The 15,536-nt window shown below is 40.5% G+C and overlaps 1 protein-coding gene across 1 annotated transcript in view; it reads left to right on the top strand.

Annotated features, from left to right (window-relative positions):
• Positions 1 to 15,536, top strand: part of LOC141762593 (uncharacterized) — a 152,876-nt gene that overhangs the window by 10,140 nt on the left and 127,200 nt on the right. The gene's annotated exons all lie outside the window — the stretch shown is intronic.

Here is a 15,536-nt window from a genome sequence, read left to right as displayed (position 1 = left end):
AAATGCCGAACTTGAGGGTTACGTCAGGGTGAGTACGTCCACTTCTTCTATACAGTCTATGTTTCAAGCCAACTTGGGCTCTAAATGTTGTACTTTTCCTGTTATGATGTTATGATGTCAGAAAGAGAAGATATCAGTGTTATATGATATGATATGATAGAAATCACAGAAGAAAATGAAGCCTTTGTGGAGAGAGTGAGTAGATTTGGTAGATTTGGTCCCAGACACAGTCTTAATGGACGAACTGGTTTATTGTCTGCAGCTGGTCCCAAATATCATATGATTGGCCATGTGGCCTTGTGGGAGAGCTTCTCAATTTCATCCCTCATCTCTCGGCTCCATTAACTGACAAAAGACACCAGAAACCGGAGAGAGAGAGAGAGAGAGAGAGAGGCACATTTCTCAGGTGGCATCAGATGATTAGTGCGTCTCTAGATTATTCGAGGCACTCGGTCTTTATTTTAAACCGCGTGCAGGAAAAACACTCTCCAGAAATAGTTCTAATAATTGAGATTTGTGTGAAAGCACCTGTAGGATTTAATGGTCTGGACATTTTTCGAAAATTGAAGCCTCTGCGGAAATGGCATCGGTGGCACCATCTCATAATCTGTGTGCAATTCCACCTGCTGCGCTGACCATGATGGGACCCCAGGTTGATAATAAACTCGGTGACACTGCGAAAGCTCAGATGTAATCTTCGTGGTGCGTTCACTGCACAGAATTACACCCCAAAAAAAGTGCCATTTTACAGTCTGTGACAGCCAAATCCAAGAAATCCCCCTCGACAAAAGAAAGATTTACATAATTACACTGGGAACAGATTACATAAAGAGAATCCCTGTATAATTCATAACCTGCTCCGTGCACACCAGTGTTCTCCGGTTTGTCTGGACTGAAATGGTAAAAGGAGAAGGGACAGATGGAGAAGGGGAGAGGCGGCGGCGTGTAAGAAAAGGTTGTGAATACATCAGTGGCCCACTGAGCCAACAGGATGTGCCAGCATGGGTGTGTTTGCACATGCAGGTGTGTGTGATGAGTGCATTTGTATGCTGTCGGCGGCTGAAACCGGTCGCGTGGTGAAGATGAATGATGCTGGCTTTAAGTGAAACGTTAATGCTTAGACAAAGGACAAAGATATATATATCTGAAGGACAACCAACATGCTGGCTAGTTGAGTCAGTCCCAGTCAGTCCCAGTCAGTGGGTCACAGATAAACATACAACACAGTCTCACCTGAAATAGTCCCGAAATTGAATCTATTTGATTTGTGTACATTGATTCCCCTTTTTTTCGTGACCTTCAGCAACGTATTTTTTGTGCATTGTACGTGACAATTTCCGCTCCAGTCTTTTCAAAATAAAATTACTTAGTTAGGTTTAGGAAAAGATCATGGTTTGAGTTTAAATAACACCGGAAGTGGCGTAACTTAAGTACAGAAGTTACGTGACAAAAACTGCTTAGGTAGCTTTAGGAAAAGATCGTGGTTTGGGTTAAAAAAAAAAAAAGATTGTGGTAACGTGACAAAAACTATAGTTAGGTTTAGGAAAAGATTGTTGTTTGGGATAAAATTAGACCGAAAGTCATGTAACTTAAGTACGGAGGTAACGTGACAAATAAATTAACATTGACTTCCGGTTTCACACGGGACACAAACACCGGTCTCCTGGGCGAACGTACGGTATTTTTTATACAACGGTTCATATGATATCTTACATAAAGTTTTTCTATGAACGTGGCAATATAGCGTCAATTTCCGCACCAGTCTTTTCAAAATAAACTTCTGTTTTCACATGAAATAACTTGGTTCGGTTTAGGCAACAAAACTGCTTAGTTAGGTTTAGGAAAAGATCGTTGTTTGGGTTAAAAATAACACCGGAAGTGATGTAATTTAAGTACGGAAGTTACGTGACAAATAAATCAACATTAACTTCTGGTTTCACACGGGACACGAACACCAGTCTTTCGGGCAAAAGTCTGTTGTTTTTTTACCTGCCCATCCACTCCGACCTCCTTACATGGTCGCTTTTTATACTTCTTTGTTCACAATTACGTGGATTACATACAAATTGATTTTGTGGGATATATATATATATGAATTACAGTGCATTACCTTTCAGAGGTATAGCTACTACCGGTGTATGAGGACAGCCTGCATGGCTGATGAGTCTGCAGAAGGACTTGTATCTATACAGAAAGTTCAAACGTCTTTTCATTCATTCAGAAAGCACTTAGACACAAAGTCTCCTCATCTCGAAACCCCATAAAAAACCCAAACTCCTGAGAGGCTGGCCGCATACATGCTACCTAACCTCGAAGAGAGCAAGCGCACGCTGATTTGATTAGCCCGACTCGAGTCTTTACAGTCTCCTGGAAATGTCAGCAGAATCATGAAAGCGTCCGTCCCCTTCATAAAGCCTTGATCAAAGGCATTCTCGGCATACTGCGCCCTCTATACTGTTAGCTCACGGGTAAAACGTCTACATCTGCACAACATTATTGGTTTTATGGGAGTTTTATAAGTGGAGACAGACCGAAATCGGGGCAAGACAAGTGACATTTCCCCCCTTTCAGCTGCACCCTCGGCCCACCAACTCTCTGGTGCATTTGGGAATGTGTCACATGTACTTATGTACTTGTTTTACAAGGATTTCCTCTTTGTTTGGCCAGGCTGCCTCCCCCATATATTACAATAATGTACTTTCTCTCTGCAAGAGAAGTAGCTAGTAATCCAAATGTTTTGTTCTCATCCACCTGAAGGACAAACGGTGGGTTTTTGCCATCTGCAGCCAAAATGTTTAGTCGAAATGAGAGAAAAGTAAGTTCAGTAATTCTTTGAGAGGCCAATAAATCATACTCGCTCTCATTCACAGCATCGTAATCTCACATCAACACCTCCCCCACGCGTATAAAATGGAAGAATTGGACGGTATGAACTTAAAGCCCCCCTGTAGAGGTTTCTTGTAAACAAACACAGCTTTGTTTGCATTCATTGTTTCTCACCAAAACTCATTGTGTGTGTCCTAAGAGTAACAAATGTGATTTTCCTTCCTCATCAACCCGATCTCACGGGAAGGCGTATAAATAGCACGACATTACTAGAGCTGTGTCTCAATTCGGATACTTCTGCTAGTACACTTCCATGTAGTACACTATGTGCTTACTTGCATAGTTCGTGAATTTCAACAGGGCGGACATCATGCCGTATCGGCAGTAATTCAATTCAGACGGATAAATTAACCCAATAATGGCTTCTATCCGACTACAGTATAGTGGTACTAAAAATACACGTATATCTTAAATTTGTATAGTCCAGTATTTGCCGTTTGAATCGCAACCGCTGCAGCTTCCTCGCTCCCGCCATTTACACAAGTTTGAAATAGGTTGGAGGCCCCAGATGGCGACCGTTGAGGGTAAGAAGTGTCCAGCGTTCCACACTCAACGTTTTGACCGTTTTGAGTTCAACATCTGGGTATTTACGTACAGTATAGTGCACTGCATTTTGCCATACTTCTCAGTGTGAACGCACTTATGCACTCAGAATAGCAATTGTAAGTACGGAAGTACGCAAATTGAGACACAGTAAAGGACATTCCGCGCCTCATGAGGACGCATTTTAGGCTTTTCACGTGTCATTTGCACACTACGCACCAAAACTACGGTAACGTCGGCAGTTATGTTTAGCCAACAAAACCACTTAGTTAGGTTTAGGAACAACATCATGGTTGGGCTCAAAATAAGTATATAATCTAAGTAAAATATGTACGGAAACAATGTAACATAAGTATGGAAAACACGTCACAAATATCACCAAAAAAACGTGACAAACATCACTAACGTAACTAAAACACCGGTCTGGATCAAAGGTCTCCAGCGCCCAAAGTTGGGCTTGGCTCAACGTCGCGAAAAGCCGTCGTGGCGTGGTGCAACTCGTTAAAAATAACGTGTTTCAGAGCGTGGTGGTGCCGTTGTTGCGTTGTATTTGAAAGGACCTTCAGTGAGTGAGAGAAAGAGAGAAATGGAGAAAGCTAAAAGAAAGAAATACTCAAGCAGGAGCAAAATATTAATAAAAAACTGATAGATATTAGTTTATGCCAGAGAGGCGAAGTTTTCTTTCCTGAGAATTAAAGGTAAAATTAGTTTTGAAATCCTCCCTATTTTTAAGGTCTCAAGGTTGCCAAGTAAACCAATAAAACACTCTCATATATCATCATACTGTCTCATACACATATGCAGACCATTATTCTATTTCACACACACACACTGCTATTCTCTCTTATTCTTAATCTTACACATCGTTCTTTCATTATATCTGTCTCACATATAATGGTTTATGTGTGCAAGTGTGATTTATGAACTAAACAGCCTCTCGTATTAATCTCACCCGACGCACAATAAAACAATTACCTTGCAATACAAGGCGATTCACTGCAGTGTTTTCACGCGTATCCTCGGTTTTATGTGTTGGATTACACACACACCTCTACCCCACCTGCACCTATACCCGCCCCCACTCAGCAGGCTGCTCAGACCTCAGGCCACTTCAGTAGATGAAAGAAACCTCTAAATCCCAGCACCACAGTGGGTCAAAGGAGCCCCACAAGTACTCTTTCTCTTTCAGGAAACCCTAAAAAACCCAGCTGTAAGAGGTTTGTTTTTATTCCCATCCTTGTCTGGGATATCCCAACCATTTTTGCTGGTTCTGTGCACGTACAGACATCAAATCCTCATATGCAGGATATTCCTGCACATAAATGCGCACTCACAGATGCTGACACAATCACACCTCCAGCATCCACACCCATCCCCATCCCCCTCCTCCCAAAGCTCCCTCCCAGCATCACTTTGGGCAGCGTTACGGTTTGGCGTAGCATCCATCACCACGTCTGGTGCTGATTTCCAGGCGACAGTGCCAAGGCGTGCCAGTAGGCGCGTTGGGCTGAGCCGTGGAAGAGCTCCAGAGATCGCATGAGCATCACCACAGTGCTGACAAAGAGACGAGGAGCTATTAGGAGGCTCTGTGATGCTCTCATGTGGTACACCGCAGTGAGGAATCCACACGACAGTGATGCTCCACTTTCTGCCTCCTCACGTACTCTAATTAGACCGTTTATTTCATCACGACATGCATTCGAATTACTCGGCGTCACTCTGCTCATCTGTCTGTTAAAAAAAACAGCTGATCAATGGATAATTAATTTTCAACTATTTAGGTAAACAAGTAATTATTTGACTTATTTACCAAGTAAAAAGGCCAAATATTTGCTAATTATATCTTCTCAAATGTGAAGAAATGTGTAAAATTATCTATCGATAATGACAATAATATTCAGCCGTCATTCGTTTTATTAGTTCCACCTGTGTTATATATATAATTAACCATTTACTCATTTAAAGTCTGACTACAGAAGTGGCTTGTTGGACAGTTAACAGTTAACAAGGCACGGTGTACTTTAGCACATCGTTGCCCCTATAGAGGCTCTCGCATCTCCCAGCAGCCGTCTGGCACTTTCATATAGGTCTGATGGAGAGTTAACACGTATATGGGCCAGAGAGATGGCCTGGTTGTTAGCTATATTTAGCCTGAACATGAAGTATCTGAGAGGGTGATTTTAGTGTGGATGTAGAGGCTTCTTTTAGAGAGTTAGACGGATGAACGTCTGTTAACACCTCAAATCAAATGTGTCAAAAAAACAAGGCCATTTGTTAGCAAAGTAAAGTTTACAGTCGGAAAATGGCATCAAAATGTCCATGTTGTATTGCTCTTGAAATTAGATACATTTTATTTTTGCATTATGTTTTGCAGTGATTAGGCCTTTACGGACTGGGGGCGTGACTAATTGACGGTGCGAAAATGCGAAGTGCTTGCCTTACGAATATTATATGTCTCGGGCTTTTATTGTGAAAGGTAAGAATGGAAGGAGTGGATATGGTATGCGCTACCTGGAGTAATAAAGTTTGCCGTCCTGGTTCAGACTACGGTTGTTGTTTCATAAATAAAGGCGCAACTCAACCCGTTCCGCTCAATGTGATTGGTTGATGGCTTTATTCGCGGTGCAGAAGCTCAGAAAATTGACCTTGTTCCGAAAATGGCAACGGCCAAAAACCAACTCTAGTCTCCTAGCTTTCTCTAGCTTCGTATTTACCGTATGAGAGTTGTATTAACCCTCTCCTATAACACTCGTCAAAAAGGCTAATAATACTTATTTTTAGGACGCTAACACTAAGCATACGCTGTTTTAAGTAAGGTAGCAAGTTATGCAAAGTAGTCAGCGACACATGGTTGATGTCATGTTTAATATAAGCGTCCAGGTAGCAGAACAGAGACAGGTGGAGCCACAACCATCCACATTAAAATTAGATGTTTTATAATAAAGTAATTGACTGTGAAAATTAGATGCATAATACTGATCATGCATTTAAATTAGAAATGCAATCAGCTACTGTCTGACATTAACAGCTGAGGACCTCCAAAGCAGCAGCCTGGAGGCACATTGTGTCACCTGAAGGAACTCATCCAAACCCTACTATCATGTCGACATTAACATCAGTCAATGGTAATTACAATCTCAAAGCTTTTTATCAGACCGATAGGCGACAGCAGCGGTTGCATCTTTCTTTTGCTCTTTTGTGTATTTCATATCTGAGGGGCCAATTTCAGTCCCGACATTGAAATCATCCCAACACATATGGAGCGTCTCGTTTATCATTCCTGTGATAAAGAGCTGGATGACACCGGAGGCTGTTTCTCTGGCTGTCACCCTCATCTCCACCTCACACATCACACACACACACACACACACACACACTCCGCTTCAGATCTGGATGGCCGTGTGATGTGATTTGACTCATCGTGGGGTGACTGCGGTGGGTCTGCGCACGGTTGTTAAATAGAAAAAACCCACATCCCAGCACAGCAGCCGCACATTTCCGAGGATCATGAGGATTTACAGCAGGCGCTGGTTTGGAAACCAGACTACGTGACTGCAAGATAGAGCTGGGGTGAACTGGTGAGCCTTTTTTTGCAAGCCAAACCAGAGCAAAAGTAAAGAACCTGTGATTACAAAAACTACAATTACGATTTTCAACAATATTAAAGGTGCAGTGTGTAGGATTTGGCGGCTTAAGAGGGTGAGGTTGCAGATTGCAACTAACTGCATGGTGGTTGCTAAATGAGACTACAAAATGTCATCACGCCAACTCATCCGCCTTTACAGCCTCGTTGTGTATACTCACGCTCATGCAACCGTGGTGTAGTTTGTTTATAGCCTAACGTTAGCTTTTTACTTCTGGTGATTGCATTCACGCTTCAAAAATCATTAAAGTGGTGTTCATTAGTGGAGGTTATCTTGCTGAATAAATCGTGTAAGTATCATAAACGTTTGTTTGCCACAGAGCTTATTTTCTGCAATAATCCGAAACCCAATGGAACAATCCCATTGGCTTTTAGACGAGGGAACCAGGGCGATGCTAACTTCCTGGTTCCCTACGGATGACACCTGTAATTGACGTTGAAAAGACGTCTGAAATGACGTAAAACTTTGATTTTGAACCATGTAAGGATGTCACTTGGACGTCAATAGTAAACGTTTAAACAAAGTTTTGGACGGTTGACAAAGACGTCTTTTTAAGGTTCACTATTGACGTCCAATTGAGATCAATAGTTGAACGTTAAAAAGACGTTTAAAAAAGACGTTTAAAAAATTCTGGTTCCTCAGTGGACGTCTTTTGGACGGTCGACAAAGATGTTAAATTGACGTCTTTTGGACGTGTCTTTGCTCAGTGGGCTTGAGCACTCTATTAGCTTATCTTAGCATAAAGACTGGAGGCAGGGGGAAACATCTAGTCTGACTCTGTCCAAACGTAAAAACATCTGTTCCAATCCGTCTACAAAAATACCGTTAGCTAGTTCTCAGCGCTATTTAACGACAACGCTACGTCAACTAACACCTCATCAACGACTTGGCGACACTGTAGCTCGCCGTTTTGTTGCTTTTGTCGCTCATAGTGTGAACATAGCACCATCTTTCATTCCATTTTTAATATTTAATTTTAAAAATAAATATAAATATAAAAAGAAAACTTTCAGGCAGTTTTTTGTGTTATCCGAACAAATCGAAACAGGTATAATGAAAGGTTTAATAATTCTTTCCACTGTTGTCATTTAATGATTGGACTCACAAATATCCTTTGTTGCTGTCATGTAACTGACAGATATGATTATTGTCCCATCATGTGGTTTATCTTGAGGAGATGCTAATGAAGACATCATTTCATGCACCATTAACGCCCCCAAACACGCACACGCACACGCACACGCACACGCACACGCACACACACACACACGTACTGTACAAACTTCCCTGAAGAATCAGGTCATCCCAGGAATGATTCATCCTTCAATCTGCTAAACACACACACAGTCTGAACACATTGCCCGTGCCTCATTACGTCAGTGTATCCATGCCTGAACAGACCTAATGACTGACGGGAGACACTCCACGGACTGTACTGTACGTCTGTGTGTTCCCGTCACAGTGTGTGAGCCGTGCCCTCGCTGCCCTACAGTACATTCAGCGGAGGATATTAAGCTAATGGTTTATTAAAACAAAATGTCATGTGTTAGTAAGCCAAGGGGGGGAGGAAAAGAGACGAAGCTTATTAGGATTCATTACAGGGTTCCAGTCGGTTACCATCGCTTCATGCACTAGAAAACCCATTTTTACCTGTTAAATTTTTCTGATCCTATTTATCTGATGTAATGTTGAGGGATAACAGGTGACTCATACTGTATTTGGTAAAACTGTGTACTCCCGTGAAGGTTTGAACAGACTGAACCTGGAGACTGGACCCCTAAGTATTACTCATAAGTACTGGCAATGGAGATTAAAGGACCAGCTGCCACAGTTTACATTACAAAAATTAACAAATTATTAATATGTAAAACCAGAGTTTGATGTTAATTTCATTTCTCGCATGCCTCTCTTTTACTCCGCGAAAGCTTGAGCCAAAAAAAAAATGAAAGAACAGGATGAACTAAGAGGGTTTCTGGAAACAGGAAGAGACATTTCTCAAGATATTTTTCATGCTAAAAGGAATTTTGGAAATCTTCCCAGATGTGTTCATGATGTTCCAATCCACAATTCATAAGATACCAGATCCAAAAAAACAAAATACATCACAGTGGACAAAGTGATGTCAGTACAGTGATATCTCAATACGTCGTCACTATGGTTCTAAATATAGAAATAGATCCACTATGATTTGTTTTTTATAGTGAAACTTTGGAAAGTTCAGTGATGTTATTTAAAAAGAATCCCTAAGGGGAAGTTACAGTGGGTGCAACTGATTGTTTGTTAATACCCCACAACCACAGAACGGTGTAGTCATAGATTAGCAACCAGTAGTAGCACAGCAGACCAGTCCAGCTTTGGATTTCTTCATATGTCGACGTCACTCTTATTTTAACCTTCCCAAAACCAAAAACAGTAGTTAACATATCTGTTCAAAATGTACCTTTAAAGGGAGATTTGTCAAGTATTTAATACTCTTATCAACATGGGAGTGGGTAAATATGTTGTTTTATGCAAATATGTGTATATATTTATTATTAGAAATCAATTAACAACACAAAACAATGACAGATATTGTCCAGAAACCCTCACAGGTACTGCATTTAGCATAAAACATATGCTCAAATCATAACAAACTGCAGCCCAACAGGCAACAACAGCTGTCAGTGCGTCAGTGGGCTGACTTGACTATGACTTGCCCCAAACTGCATGTGATTAAGTGGGCATGTCTGTAAAGGGGAGACTCGTGGGAACTCAAAGAACCCATTTACTTTCACATATCTGGAGGTCAGAGGTCAAGGGACCCCCTTTGAAAATAGCCATGTCAGTTTTTCCTCGCTAAAATTTAGCGCAAATGTGGAGCGTTATTTAACCTCCTTCCCGATAAGCTAGTATGACATGGTTGGTACCAATGGATTCATTAGCTTTTTTAGCTTCATATGATATCAGTATCTTCACTCTAGCTTTAAAACTGAGCCCGCTACAACCTCTAAATTAATGTTTTATTCGTCTCTGTGGAAGATATCTAACGTTTGATTCCCACTTCTAACAAGGCTTGTGAGACAATAGTATCACGACGTTGGTGTCCCGTGGTATCTCTGTGTCGCCAGTTAGTGTGGAAAAGACAGATTGACGCTTAGTGCCTGGCAATGACTTGTTGTGAAGTAAATGCAATGGAACGGGGGAGGGAGAATGCGACATCTAGTTGCTGAATGTTATCAATAGCACCTTTTAATGATGTCACCATGGTGAAATTGCAGGAACACACACTCACACACATCCAGTATGATATAAAGACATTAAGGGTCAGTCACTGGCTCAGCTGGTGTGAAATAACATCTCCTCTTGTTCTGAAACCAGAGTACGTTAAAGAGACGGCGGCCCCCTGCTGCTGTCAGACGAACATCAAGGCTGAGAGCTGAGAGCAGTTAACCCGAATACTGAGAGGTCAAACTACTCTCTGACATTTAGCCAAATGTATTTTATTTTACAGAGGAGATGATATTCAAGCCTTTAACACAAAAGCCGTAGCGACTACAATTCATCCCATGCTCTTGTTATTGAGTAAAGAACAAAGGAGTCACTATTTCTCCCTGAACTATCTTGAATCTGCCCTTAATTTCCCAGCCGCGGTGACTAAACCGTCGAGGAAATCCCTCTGAATGTGTGCTGCGTTTGCCCCGGCAGTAAATGTCAGCGCTCCGCTGATTGAATGCGCGTGGACAGAGATAACTGTGGGGCAGCATGCTGTCAGGGGCCGAGGCAGAGCGGCCCAGTGACCTAGACTCCTCGCACACCTCCAGCGCTGCCGGCCCGCTGGCTAAAAAACACTTCACATCCACTTTATTATTTGTTACTCATTCTTAATCATCTTGTGACCTGTTTGGAGAAACTGATTGTTTTTTTTTATTTCAAATGGTTACTGTAACTGTGATTGCTTCACATTTCTGGAAATCATTGCAACAACAAGACAAATCATTCGGTTCTCCAAGAAGCTTTCACACACGGGAAGAATTATGTGCACCAGTATGGAGGACAAAACCTGCCAAAATAAAAAATAAATAAATAATGTAGCAAAAAGAATATTAAAAATAATTGTAGCCATTAATTAACTGGTAAAATGTGACGTAAATTGATATTTCTGTTTTAATTTGCTTTTTTATTTATTTATTTAAAATAATATCAAAAATAATTGTAGCCATTAATTAACTGATAAAATGTGACGTAAATTGATATTTCTGTTTTAATTTGCTTTTTTATTTATTTTTATTTATTTAAAATAATATCAAAAATAATTGTAGCCATTAATTAACTGATAAAATGTGACATAAATTGATATTTCTGTTTTAATTTGCTTTTTATTTATTTATCTTTGTATTAATTCCCTTATTTATTTACTCTTCTGTTTAACTTTCCCTTTTATTTATTTATTTATGTTTTTATTTTTATTGACATAACATTTTATCAATTAAATTATGGCTACTATTATTTTTAATACAATAACGTGTTAACGCTAATTTGTTTTAACGCCACTAATTTCTTTAACGCATTAATGCAATCGATTTTTCGGAGGTTGTAGCGGGCTCAGTTTTAAATCGGGAGTGAAGATATTGGTATCATATGAAACTAGAAAACCTAAGGAATCCATTGGTACCAACCATGTTGCTAAATGCAGTACCTGTGAGGGTTTCTGGACAATATCTGTCATTGTTTTGTGTTGTTAATTGATTTCCAATAATAAATATATAAATAAATTTGCATAAAGCAGCATATTTGTCCACTCCCATGTTGATAAGAGTATTAAATACTTGACAAATCTCCCTTTAAGGTACATTTTGAACAGATAAAAACTATGATTAATCATGATTAAATGGTTTAATCAATTGAAATATTATATTTGCTTCATTTAATGACATATTTATTCATTTATTTTTTATTTTGGCAGGTTCCGTCTTCCATACACTGGTGCGTGACCCAGACCTGACCTGTGCTGATGTCAATGGATGCTCGCCATAGAAAACACACACAGACGTGAGTTCATCATTGGAAACTCCAGCATTGCTGCTTCGAGGTACTTTCAGTATGAATGATTCAAATTATTTATAGCTTTAAAAATATCTGTAGCAGACTTTTTTCCAACATTTAACCTGCCAACACATGGGATCGCTTTAAAGAAAATACTGCAAGGTAGATGAGTGCTGACCTAGTTGTGCGATAAAGCGTTACGGGAATAAACACCAAGGTCATCCAGTATTCATCTCATCCAGTTTGTACGTTTTGAATTTGATTAATTATAGTGGATTCATTAAAATGCACGGTATACCATTATTTTGTTATTATAAATTAGCATTTGAACATCCAAAATCATCCAAGGACTCAGAGTCTATTTGCCTGCATCACATTTATACAGTTACATCCACAGAGCTACTGAATCCCTCACTTTCCAAGGGCATCGCTGCATTATTCTATTGTGACGGGCAGTGAGCTCCCAAAGGAGAGGTGCGGTATTTGAGCTTATTGACGTCTCAGTCAAGGATACCTCAAGATCATCTCTGAAAACCCCAGCTGGTGCTAACCTGCACGTTCTGTTAACTCCCATTATCTCCACAATAAGACTGTTGTGGTGCTTACAAATATCCACTAGTTGGTGTTTGCATACCTCATGGAAATTTACAGGATGTACAAGATGTTGACAGCACCACGTGACCATGAAACAGGTGGTACCCTCGTTTCTATTCTGGGAACCATGTACAGTATTTGGGAAACGGCACTTGTCTGCCAGTTCCATTAACATAAAGACCCACTTTAATGTTGACCACAGTGTTTGTTCATCTGGGTCCATTTTGTCATCTATTTCAGCATCAATCATGCTGTAGTTGCAGAGGGAAGGGGATTTCTATATTGACATAAGACTCAATAGACCAGAATGCAATACAAGACATTTCTTTACCAGACTCTTTCCTCTAATCTGAAATACTCAGGCAAGTTTATGTCATAGTTTATATGAAGTGGACGTAGTCACAGCGACATCACCCATTGGTTTGTGGACTGCTGTTTTGAAGCTGTTTTTGGCTGTTGCAGTCTTGGTTTTTGGCTGTTGCCATTGTTTTTTTGCAACCAGAATTGACACGAGAGGGTGGAGCTAAGTACAACCGAACGCTGAATTAGACATTTTTAAGCGACCAAAATGTTACAGTTAACTTTCATGAACTGAAAACACGTTGTGAAAGGGTTAAAGTTGTAAGACAAAAACACGGACAACACCCAAACTGGACAACGCCGTGGTAGCGACCTGTCAATCACAAGGTAGCCCCGCCCTAAAGCATCCCCTGCTTTATGGTCTATTTGACTGTAAATGGGACCATAATTTACTAAATGAACATCATGCTGTATTGAAGAAGACTTGAAACTAGAGATTGAGACCATAAACTCATGTTTATAATCTTTACTGAGGTAATAAATCAAGTGAGAAGTAGGCTCATTTTCTCATAGACTTCTATGCAAACAGACTTCTTTTTGCAACCAGAGGAGTCGCCCCCTGCTGGCTGTTAGAAAGAATGCACGCTTAAGGCACTTCAGCATTGGCTTCACTTTTCAGACCACGTTGCCTACTGGTTTATACCCCTTCTCTGTGGTTTGCTGCAAGGCATATTGGGATTGGTAGGAAGTCAGAGATGTAGATTTAGACATGGCAGATTAAGGGAACACATGAAATATCTCCTAAATGCGTTACACATTGATGATATCTTATATATAAAAGGGAGACATTTTCCCTTATGATGTTTCTGCACAGTCTCACTTTGGCCCAAATGTGTGGCTGCACCCAAGTGAGATTGGCAACGCTGCAGGCTATAGCAGAATGCAGCACACATACACACACACACACACACCGGCAGTCGGCCTGGAAAAAAAAAATGAGAAGGGCACAGGGGCACAGTGTGTAAACACCTCAGCTAATGTGGTTTTGCTCACTGTCTCCTCTGCTATGGCCCCTTTCAATCTCAGCAAGCTGCATTTATGTTGACATAAAGAAATGATAAAGATCAGAGGAAGGATTAGCTAGGGAGCATGTATTTTCTTTTAGACTGTTTTGCAACCCTTGCAGGTAAAAATCTCTTCTGATCCAGCCAGAATATGAATGAGGTCAAATGCATATGGTACGGAGACGGCAGCCAAACACGCAGAGCTATAGTGTGTAAAATCCCTGGCAGCGTTGCGTCCTGGAGGCAGCGCTCCCACACAACAGACGGGACTCCCACCACACAGCCTGCAGGGTGGAGCTGTCTCACTGAAACAAAAAAAAAACACTGCCAGCAACACACAGAGAGTCCAATCACTCTGTCACAGAGGGGAGAGATGATGCACAACGCTGCTGTTTTTCCATTATTTGTAAAAAAAAATTAACGGCGGAAGTAGCCTGAAGGCTGAGGGATGAGGCCTCGCTTCCAGAAGGGTGTCTGCTCACACTCCGAAAAAGATAGAAAATGTGGTGCATTATCAAGCCTGTAGGGAAATCTACTTTACCCCTCTTTCCTTCTCATAAGGTTCTGGATGAATGCCTCAATAAGTATACGTGCATTATTCACAGATAATGAAGGGAAAGCCGCTCACTAGAAATAAGCAGCACTGGGGTTCACTGGGTTTATTGGTTTCCCAATTTGATTGCTCCTAAACAGAAACCTCTATATGTGTGTAACTCGATCAATACCTGCTCGTAATGTTCAGCTAATACGGCGCCCGAGGGCTCATTCTCTGTAGGAATTGAGTGATTTAAGGAAAGGTGATAAGAAGTTGTGTTGCTGCATCACCTTGGGATAAAACTGGAGTTACAGGAGCCTTGACGGGTCCTTTATTGTGCTTCGGCCCAGCAGAAACATCTTAAAGCACTTTTTTATTAAAACTGCCACTTTCAGCATATTGTTTAAAGTGTAGGGAATATATTAAAGAGTAAATTATTCCTTCTTGTTGTAAGTAGTGCAACACTAGTGCTTCAAATTTATCAGTAGCATTACAGGGGATTTTAAAGGAAACAAGTCTTATTTATGTTTTATTTATGTAATAATTATTTTCCTTAAGGCTACTCTATACTCTTTGTTTACTCTTATTCTTATTTTGTGCTATGCGTATGTACGTTAGATGCGGGAAGATGCCTCATTTAAAAACAATGTGTATTAAAGGTGCAGTGTGTAGGATTTGGCGACATATATAGCGGTGAGGTTGCAGATTGCAACCAACTGAAACTTCTCCCGTGTGCCAAGCGTAAATAAAGCGTAATAAATACAAAGAAATTAGGCTTTTTTGGGTAAATTTACACTCATTACTGTCTTTGTCACTGTAATCATAGCAACCAAATATAATATTTCTATAGTACAGTGCAAAATCTGAGAAAATGTTAACAAGTATAAAATTATTGACATCTTTCCACAATTCACATGTAAATGTACAGGACCAGAATAAATGAGAGCA

Source organism: Sebastes fasciatus, chromosome 24 (genome assembly GCF_043250625.1).
Source record: "Sebastes fasciatus isolate fSebFas1 chromosome 24, fSebFas1.pri, whole genome shotgun sequence".
Classification (NCBI taxonomy): Eukaryota; Metazoa; Chordata; class Actinopteri; order Perciformes; family Sebastidae; genus Sebastes; species Sebastes fasciatus.
The sequence above is the reverse complement of the archived record's forward strand: the minus strand, read 5'-3'. Positions and strand labels throughout refer to the sequence as shown.